Below are 10,760 nucleotides of genomic sequence, written 5' to 3'. Positions count from 1 at the left end.
CTACTGTGTTTCTGGTTTCTAATTCATTGATCTCTGCTCTAATTTTAATTATTTATCTTCTAAAGTGTGGTTTAGGCATCATTTGTTGCTTTTTCTCCAGTTCTTTAAGGTGTAGAGTTAGTTAGTGAATTTGGGATTTTTCTATTTTTTTGAGTGAGGCTTGGATGGCTATGTATTTCCCCCTTAGTACCGCCTTTGCAGTATCCCATAGGTTTTGGACTGATGTGTTTTCGTTCTCATTTATTTCCATGAATTGTCTAAATTCTTCTTTGATTTCCTGGTTGACCCAAACATTCTTGAGCAGAGTGGTCTTTAACTTCCAAGTGTTTGAATTTCTGCCAAATTTTTTCTTGAGATTGAGTTCCAGTTTTAAAGCCTTGTGGTCTGAGAATATGCAGGGAATAATCTCAGTCTTTTGGTATTGGTTGAGACCTGATTTGTGACCCAGTATGTGGTCTATTCTGGAGAAAGTTCCTAGTACTACAAGTCCTAGCAACAACAATCAGACAACAAAAAGAAATAAAAGGTATTCAAATTGGCAAAGAAGAAGTCAAACTCTCTCTTTTCGCAGACGACATGATACTTTATGTGGAAAACCCAAAAGACTCCACCCCCAAATTACTAGAACTCATACAGCAATTCAGTAATGTGGCAGGATACAAAATCAATGCACAGAAATCAGTTGCTTTCTTATACACTAACAACGCAACTGTAGAAAGAGAAATTAGAGAAACAATTCCATTTACAATAGCACCAAAAACCATAAGCTACCTCGGAATAAACCTAACCAAAGAAGTAAAGGATCTATACTCTAGGAACTACAGAACACTCATGAAAGAAATTGAAGAAGACACAAAAAGATGGAAAAATATTCCATGCTAATGGATCGGAAGAATAAACATTGTTAAAATGTCTATGCTACCCAGAGCAATCTATACCTTCAATGACATCCCAATCAAAATTCCGATGACATTTTTCAAAGTGCTGGAACAAACAATCCTAAAATTTGTATGGAATCAGAAAAGACCCTGAATCACCAAGGAAATGTTGAAAAAGAAAAACAAAGCTGGGGTTTTCATGTTGCCCATTTCAAGCTATATTACAAAGCTGTGATCACCAAGACAGCATGGTACTGGCACAAAAACAGACATATAGACCAATGGAACAGAATAGAGAACCCGGATATGGATCCTCTACTCTATGGTCAAATAATCTTCGACAACGCAGGAAAAAATATGCAATGGAAAAAAGACAGTCTCTTCAATAAATGGTGCTGGGAAAATTGGACATCCACATGCAGAAGAATGAAACTCGACCATTCTCTAACACCATACACAAAGATAAACTCAAAATGGATGAAAGACCTCAATGTGAGACAGGAATCCATCAAAATCCTAGAGGAGAACATAGGCAGTAACCTCTTTGACATCGCCCACAGCAACTTCTTTCAAGATACATCTCCAAAAGCTAGTGAAACAAAAGCAAAAATGAACTTTTGGGACTTCATCAAGATAAAAAGCATCTGCACAGCAAAGGAAACAGTCAACAAAACAAAGAGGCAACCCACAGAATGGGAGAAGTTATTTGCAAATGACACTACAGATAAAGGGCTGGTATCCAAGATCTATAAAGAACTTCTCAAACTCAACACCCAAAAAACAAATAATCAGGTCAAAAAATGGGCAGAAGATATGAAAAGACACTTCTCTGAAGAAGACATACAAATGGCTAACAGACACATGAAAAAATGTTCATCATCATTAGTCATCAGGGAAATTCAAATTAAAACCACATTGAGATACCACCTTACACCAGTTATAATGGCAAAAATAGACAGGGAAAGAAACAACAGATGTTGGAGAGGTTGTGGGGAAAGGGGAACCCTCTTACACTGTTGGTGGGAATGCAAGTTGGTACAGCCACTTTGGAAAACAGTGTGGAGGTTCCTCAAAAATTTAAAAATAGAACTACCCTACGACCCAGGAATTGCACTCCTGGGTATTTACCCCAAAGACACAGATGTAGTGAAAAGAAGGGCCATACACACCCCAATGTTCATAGCAGCAATGTCCACAATAGCCAAACTGTGGAAAGAGCCGAGATGCCCTTCAACAGACGAACGGATAAAGAAGATGTGGTCCATATATACGAGGGAATATTACTCAGCCATCAGAAAGGATGAATACCCAACTTTTACATCAACATGGATGGGATTGGAGGAGATTATGCTAAGTGAAGTAAGTCAAGCAGAGAAAGACAATTATCATATGGTTTCACTTATTTGTGGAACATGAGGAATAGCATGGAGGACATTAGGAGAAGGAAGGGAAAAATGAAGGGCGGGAAATCGGAGGGAGAGATGAGCCATGAAGGACTGTGGACTCTGAGAAACAAACAGGGTTTCTGGGGGGGAGGGGGGATGGGTTAGCCTGGTGATGGGTATTAAGGAGGGCACGTACTGCACGGAGCACTGGGTGTTATACGAAAACAATGGATCATGGATCACCACATCAAAAAGTAATGATGTATTGTATGGTGACTAACATAACATAATAAAATTTAAAAAAAGAAAGAAAGAAAGAAAAATGGATGTTAGACAAACAGCAAGCAGTCTCCACCTACCATAAGTTTTAGGGCCAGACTTTTCACAGGGGCTCAAGAGAGGTCATGGACCCGTCAGTACAAATTAGATGGGAGCAAAGTATATCTCTAAAAAAGAAAGCAGAAGAAAGAAAGAAAGAGAGAGAGAGAGAGAGGGAGAGAGAGAAGGAGGGAAGGCAGGAAGGCAAGCAGAGAGGCAGGAAGGAAGGAAGCAAGGAGGAAGGGAGGAGGGAAGAGGGGCGCCTGGGTGGCTCAGTCAGTTAAGCATCTGCCTTTGGCTCCAGTCATGATCCCGGGGTCCCGGGATCAAGCCCTGCTTCAGGGGTCCCTGCTCAGTGGGGAGTCTGCTTCTCCCTCTCCCTTTGCCACTTCCACTTTCACACTCTCTCTCTTGAATAAATAAAATCTTAAAAAAAAAGAAAGAGATGGGAGGAGGGAAAGAGGAAGAAAAAAAGGAGGAGAGAAAGTGTATATGTGGCTTAAGTCATGAAAATTTGGGGGTTTTAGTGAGGAAAGAGCTTTTGATTCTTGTCCAGTGACAAAATGAAATTCTCTATTAGCCCTGCTTCTGAAATCTGAAATCAGGAAGTCAAAATGGTGTCCAAAATCATGCAAATGAAGGATAAGCTTTGAGTAAGGGGAGAAATAAAATAAGCAAGATACTTATAAAATTGTATCAGCCCTTCGTGTATAGAGAAGGACTAGCCGGGTTGCCGACTCTCCTCCCACACCCCTGGCCAGCCTGCTAATTATATAACACGCACTCAATAAGTTGAATGAATTAGTCACAGAGCACTTTCCCACCGAGACTGGCCATGCCCTCAGATTCCCTTTCACACATGTCTCCAGGCAGCCACTACCAATGGATCAGAGATGTGGTGAGAGGGGAAACAAATCTGCCATCCTCACAAGGAGTGAGACTATGCTCAGCAACCCGTCTGTTCCTTGGGAGCTTCAATATTTACCTCAGTTCTTCCATATTACTGAGAAAATGCTTTTTAGGGGGAAAATGTCAACAGGGCTAAGAGTAAATAAAGGAAGGGAATGTTTTCCTCTTGGCACAGAATATAAAGAGGGATGGTGGTAGTTAATGCCTCAGAACCAAGTATGGTAGAGGAAACACATTCTTCCTGTGAGAAAATCCCAAATGAAATTAAAACTTCAATGAAAACATCTGCCTTCCCCACATGTACTTTCCTCCTTGCAGAGTGTGTGTGTGTGTTGCATGTTTTAAGGGAGATCAAGACTTCTTTACAATCAGAAAACCCCATTTGCCATTTCTTCTAGATAAATGGGGGTCTGTTGAAGATGATTCTCTGAGGAAAAAAAGAAGGTCACCTAAAACATCAGAAATACTAAAAAGAACATTCATTTAATTAGCATGTGTTAAGTGCCTACTATATGCACGGAACTGATGCAGGGTTGCTATGATAAGCAGAGCTGTCATTTTTTTAGCCTAACAGGGAAATGAGGAAGATAGCCATTAATCAAATTACCATATTTATGATTATCTAATTATAAACTGAAGCAAGTCCTCTGAAAGAGACATAGTTCTGTGAGATCCTAGAATGACATCAATAATAAACTTTCATTTTATTTTCATTTAAATGTATATGTGTTCCAGGGTAAGGAGGAGGGGAGGGAGTAGCAATGAGGGAGTAGCACATACAAGGGCCCTGAGGCAGGAAGCAGCATAGCAGGTCCCACAAACTGAAGGTATATGTGGAGAACAAGATGGCAAGTGGTTCAAAACGAGGCTGAGAAACAAGCAGGGGGCACCAGCAGTTGCTTGAAGGCCATAGATGATTTAAATTTTCATCTTAGCTGCCATCAGAATGCATTAAAGGGTCTTAGGAAGTAAGTGACATAATCATGCTTGTGCTGCAGGGTACCTATATGGCTTGGTTTTAAGAGAGCACTCCAGCATCAGTGTGTTAAATTGGGGTTACTAAAAACATTATACAAATAAATGAAGCACATGAAGGAGTGAAGAGTGCTGTCAGATAAATTACTCTGGCAACAGTATGAATGGTAAGTTTGATAAGGGTGAAATTGGATACTGGAGAATCAAATTTGAACAATACATCCAGAAACATAGAGAATGGGATGAATGTAAGATGCATTTAAGTAGTGAAATATATAAGATGGTGAAAGGAAGGATCTAGAGTGACTCCAGTTTTCTGGTCTGGATGAGTGAGTAGATGGTGTTACTATTTGCTGTGATCAGAAACACAGGAGGAAGAGCAGGTTATAAAAAACATGTGAGTGATCCTAGCAGAATGGTTGACTTTAAAGTGCTCAAGAAACATCCAAATGTACATATCCAGAAAGGAATTGGCATGAATCTGTACTTTGGAGGAAATTTCACAGATAAATATATAGATTTGGGAAGGATTAATATAGGTAGTAGTTAAAATGGGAAACGTGAATGGAACACATAGGGAGAGTATTCACCATGAACTACGAGAGAACCCTTGGTATCACCACCTACAAGAGAAGCTTGAGGTAAGAGAAGACCAAAGAAAAATTGTGTCAAGGAAATTATATGATTAGAGCATTTTCAAAAATTAGCTTAGTAATAGGAACATATGAGGAAAGGGTTGAAGAATCCACTGGGTTTAGCCATGGGCATGTTGGCCAAAGCCGTGTGAGTCAGTGGGGTGAGGACCAGAGCACAATGGGAAAGAAGGATGCAGGTAGAGTGATTGCAGGCTGTTCTCCAAAGAAGCTTGGCTAGAAAGAATGTCATGAGAAAGGATGAAAGCAAGAGAATGATGTAACGTCAAGAATTCAGGCGTCTTGGTGGCGCCTGGGTGGGTCATTCGTTAAGCATCTGCCTTCGGCTCAGGTCATGATCCTGGGGTCCTGGGATTGAGCCCCGCATCGGGCTCCCTGCTCCACAGGAAGGTTGCTTCTCCCTCTCCCCCTCCCCCTGCTTGTGTTCCCTCTCTTGCTGTGTCTTTCTCTGTCAAATAAATAAAATCTTAAAAAAAAAAAAGAATGCAGGCATCTTGTGGTGAGTGGGTGACTCAGTTGGTTGAGCGTCCAACCCTTGGTTTGACCTCAGGTCATGGTCTCATGGATTGAGCTCAGGCTGTGGTCTCAGGGTCCTGAGATCGAGCCCCACGTCAAGCTCTGCACTCGGCCGGGAGTCTGCTTGAGGATTCTCTCCATCTGTCCCTCCCCGTACTCATGCCCACGCGAGCCCTCTCTCTCTCTAAAATGAATAAAGAAATCTTTAAAAAAAAAAAAGAATGCAGGAGTATTCACAATGATATATCACCTCACACCTATGAGAATGGCTGTTAACAGAAAAACAAGAAATAACAAGTGTTAGCAAGGATGTGGAGAAAAGAAAAACTTTGCACACTGCTGGTGGGAATGTAAATCGGTACAACCACTGTGGAAAATACTGTGGAAATTCCTCAAAAAGTTAAAAATAAAACTACCATATGATCCAGCCATTCCTCTTCTGGGTATTTGTGTCAAGAAAACAAAAACACTCATTTGAAAAGATATATGCACCCTCATGTTCATTGTTGTATTATTTACAACAGCCAAGATATGGAAACAATCTAAATGTCCATTGATGGATGAAAGGGTAAAGAAGATGTGGTACACACACACACTGGAATATCATTCAGCCATAAAAAAGAATGAAACTTTGCCGCTCGTGACAATGTGAACAGACCTTGAGGGCATTATGCTAAGTGAAACAGATCAGATAGAAAAAGACAAATACCAGATGATCTCACTTATATTTGCAATCCAAAAAACAAACAATCCTAATGAGCTAATGGCTATAGAGAACAGATTGGTGGTTGCTGAGGTAGGGGGTGGAGGTTGCATTAAATGAGTAAAGCACCTTAAAAGGTACACAGTTTCACCTACAAAATGGATCAGTCATAGGGATGTAATGTGTAACATGATGACTGCAGTTAATTTTACTCTAATGAATATTTGAAAGTAGCTAGGAGATTACATAATGAAAGCTCTCATTTCAAGAAAAAAATCACAACTGCATGATGACAGACATTAACTGGACTTTTTGTCTTGGTTGTTTTGCAACCGAATCATGTTGTACACCTAAAACTAGTATCGTGTTGTATGTTGAGTATACCACAATGAAAAAAAAAAGAAAAAAAGAGAAAGAATGCAGGAGCCTTAAGCATGTTTATCAGCTGCAAGAAAAAGTAGAGAAGAGACAGTATCATAAGACAGAGTTAGACAGCTGATGAATCGCGTCTGTGTCTCGACACTGTTTCTAACTCCACCTGACTAGCTGTGCCTTCTTGAACAAATTAATGATCCTTACTAAGCCTCCATCTTTTCATATGGCAAATGGCAATAATAATGGAAGTCCCTCGTATGGCTGTTATGAGGTTTCGATAAGATAAATAGCATAATGTCTGTTCAACCAATGATTTCTGTGATTACCATTATGCGTAAAATTAAGTGACAAAACAAAAAAGCATGCGAGTTTTGGTAGCAGTAATGAAAGACATAAAGATATGATCATGGAAACAGAAAATTATGTATATATTAGAAGAGTTCAAAAATTGGTCCTAAATCACACAATGAGAAAAAATGAAATTGGATGGATAGCAACTGGATGAATATTACCAGAAATAGCAGACATTCTGCAAAATCAGATTCTAGTATCAACATTGCTGTGGGAACTAAATGACTGCATGGCTAAGAACAATGCAGGCACAGGGCAAGCACTATTAACTGTAGGTTGCCATTAGTGTTCATTCCAGTAGAAGAGCTAGTGTTTCAGAGTAAACTTTGGTGCTATGTTTAAGGCAGTGTGGTCACATCTGTTCCCATACCTTCAAATATTACCTTCATGCTGGATAAATTCCAAATCTCTGTGAGAACCCCAACTTCTCTCTTAATTTATATTCTCACATCACAACTTGCTAATACCTCACTAACATCTCAAATCTAAATAACCTAATAGCAAAATCACATTTTTTAAAGATTTTATTTATTTGTCAGAGAGAGAAAGAGAGAGAGAGAGCACAAGCAGGGGGAGCGGCAGGCAGAGGGAGAGGGGGAAGCTGGCTCCCCGTTGAGCAAGGAGCCCGCCATGGGACTTGATCCCAGGACCCCGGGATCATGACCTGAGCTGAAGGCAGATGCTTAACCTACTGAACCACCCAGGCGTCCCCAAAATCACGTTTTTAAAATTCAATTATTTTCCTCATAAGCACAGGTATCTATTTGGTTGATGACAGCCATCATGGGGACATACTCAGTAGTTGGAAAAGGATTAGGGGGGAAACTGAAAAGTAGAGAAAGAGAAAAAAGATTGAAAGGAGAAAAGGAGGAAAAGGAAGACAAATGTGAACTAAGGAAAAGAGAAATGATGAATTCCTTAACAGTATCTAAAATCTTCAAATCAAACCAATGTTCCAATTTAGTAAAATGTAATGTCTTGCTATTTTTTACTGGGAATAGTCAAACTCTCTCAGTTGATTGACTCCACTTATTTATCCATTCAGCAAATATTTATTGACCAACGCTTATGAGAGTAGCCCTGGAGGTATCACCAGAAAGCAGGGAGAGTGTGAGCCACAATCCTTCCCGGCGAGTCACTATTAGCTTCTTTAAGAAAAAGTGAGAAGTTATCCAAAAAAAATCACCAAAGTTCAAACTACAGAGTGAAATTCCCAGACTTCCTGATGGCTCAAAGGTAAGCAGAGGTACTATTCAGCAACTTACATTTTGAGTTTCTCCGTGACGAACTCTAAACAGACTGGCATCCAACAAATGTTTCTTGAATACAGCAATGAATGCAGTATGGTGGCTCAGTCCTTCCATGAAATCCACTTTGTCCACTTCTTTTTATTCACGACGTAGATGGCATTTACACCCTGGCCTTCTGAGCGCACCTGTTGAGTTCTGCAAAATTAATTACATCTATTAGGAAAATAAACTCAAAATAAGACCTTCATTTTACCTTCTTTTCTCTCCCTCTAACATCAATGGGACCTGTTTGAAGTTTGAGGCTATCACAACAGTTTACAGCTTACATTGTTTGATTACCTAATTGGAGGCATTTCAACCCTTTTCCTGAGTTGGAAAGAAGCATAATCCAAAGAGTAAGGCAATAACCTTCCTTAAAAATAAATTCTAAAAACAAAACAAAACTGCAATAAAAAAAAGGTTGCATTTCATACATATAGTTTATCTGTTGGATTTTGAAAGAATTTGACCACTACCAATTCAAAGAACTGAACTATCTTACTATGTGAGGTGCAAGGTAGCATAATGTCTTAGATTATGTAAGAGTAAATTGGGAATCAGACCATTACTTCCAAATCCCAGCCCTACCTCTCTCTCTCTCTCTCTCTCTCTCTCTCTGTGACTTGACAATTCGTAACTTTCTCTGCTTTGGCTTATCATCTTTAAAATGGGAACAAAATCTTTATCTTATAAGACTATTCAGAGGATTAAATACACGTAAAGTGGTTTGCACATACCAAGTTTTCGTTAAATATAAGTTATATGGATGGGGTTCCTATTCTCGCAAAGCTCGCAATTGACTGGAGAGAAAAGTGTGCAACGGGCGGTCCCGAGAAGCACAGCAAGTGAATGCGGGCTATCCTCGGGGAGCAAACAAGATGGAATGAGTAATTTTAGACAGACAACTCAGAAACAGTTTCAGAGAAGAGGTGACATTCAATTCTTCTACTCAGGCTGTGTCCATTCTTTATATGGAATTACTCAAACACATAATTCCACATGAATAATGCTTATTTAATGTTCATATACTGTATTATAATATTTAGTTACTGTTTGATTATAAACATATGATCAGTTCCATCAAAATGGCCAAAACTGGGGCACCTCAGTGGCTCCGTCTGTTAAGTGTCTGACTCTTGATTTCGGCTCAGGTCATGACTCAGGGTCATGTCAGGCTCCACGTTCAGTGGGGAGTCTGCTTGAGAGTCTTTCCTTCTGCTTCTGCCCTTCAGCCTGCTTCTGTGCCTATTCTCTCTCTTTCTTTCCCTCTCTCTAAAATAAATAAAATAAAATGTTTTTTAAAAAATGGCTAAAACTTCTGGTTTAAGGACAGAAATCTGATGTGCCTTGTTCGTTTTATCCTCCCTCTAGTGGGTCTTACTCCTCCCTGCTCTCTCTTTCCCTCTTCTCTCTGTCCTTCTCTCCCCTTTTCCTCCTCCACAGGACACTTACTGGCCTAGACCCTTCAGCATGGCTCTAGGATTGCATTCAAGATGTTTCCCACAAGACAGGTATGACGAAGTATTGTGGCAGATAGCTGTAGTTGTTTGTCTGGCTTGCAGGTTCCTTCCTGGGAAGACAGAGGAGATAGAATGCCAGGAAAGGGGAATATCTTCAACGGGCCAATTCTTATGAAGCTCTTTCCTACCACTGAGCTGCAATCAAATCTGGCTTTTCTCATCACTTGAGAACACCCTATAGGGTGTGCTAGGCTAAAAATAAGTCCCCCAAAAGATATCCATGGCTAATCCTCAAATATCTGGTGCCTGAGCATATTACCTTGTAGTTTTTAGGGGGTGATGTCCTTGCAGATGGGATTAAATTAAGGATTTTGAGATGGGGAGATTATCCTGTATTATTTGGGTGGACACTAAGTGTAACCACACGTATCCTTGTAATAGGGAGTTGAGGGAGACTTTTCACACACAGAGGAGGCAGCAGTGTGACCACAGAGAAGAGATTAGCAATAGAGCCACAAGCCAAGCAAAGACAGGAAGCACCAGAAGCACCCCGAGCCCCCAAAGGGAGCATGGCCCCAGTGACACCTTGATTTCAGCCCACTGAAACAGATTTCAATTTCTGGCATTCAGGGTTGTGAGAGAATAAATGTCTAGTGTTTGAAGCCACCAGGTCTACGGTGCTTTGTTACAGAAAACTAATACGCTTGCCCTGTCCTAGAACATGATTTTAAATCTCCAGGCTTCCACTTTTAGAGGCTGTCAAGACTCATAAAAAATGGATTTTAAGCACAAATATTTTTGCTTAATTTTAGTCCTGAATCTCTTGCCCTTACTTCCTTTATATTGTGGGTATTCCTACTTCTGATGTCACTGTTCTTTTTTTTTTTTTTTTGTCACTGTTCTTTTTCCTATTTGTATCCCCATCTGTACAGCTGTATAACCCCTGTC

The sequence above is a fragment of the Zalophus californianus genome, chromosome 2 (assembly GCF_009762305.2).
Source record: "Zalophus californianus isolate mZalCal1 chromosome 2, mZalCal1.pri.v2, whole genome shotgun sequence".
Lineage (NCBI taxonomy): Eukaryota > Metazoa > Chordata > Mammalia > Carnivora > Otariidae > Zalophus > Zalophus californianus.
The sequence above is the reverse complement of the archived record's forward strand: the minus strand, read 5'-3'. Positions refer to the sequence as shown.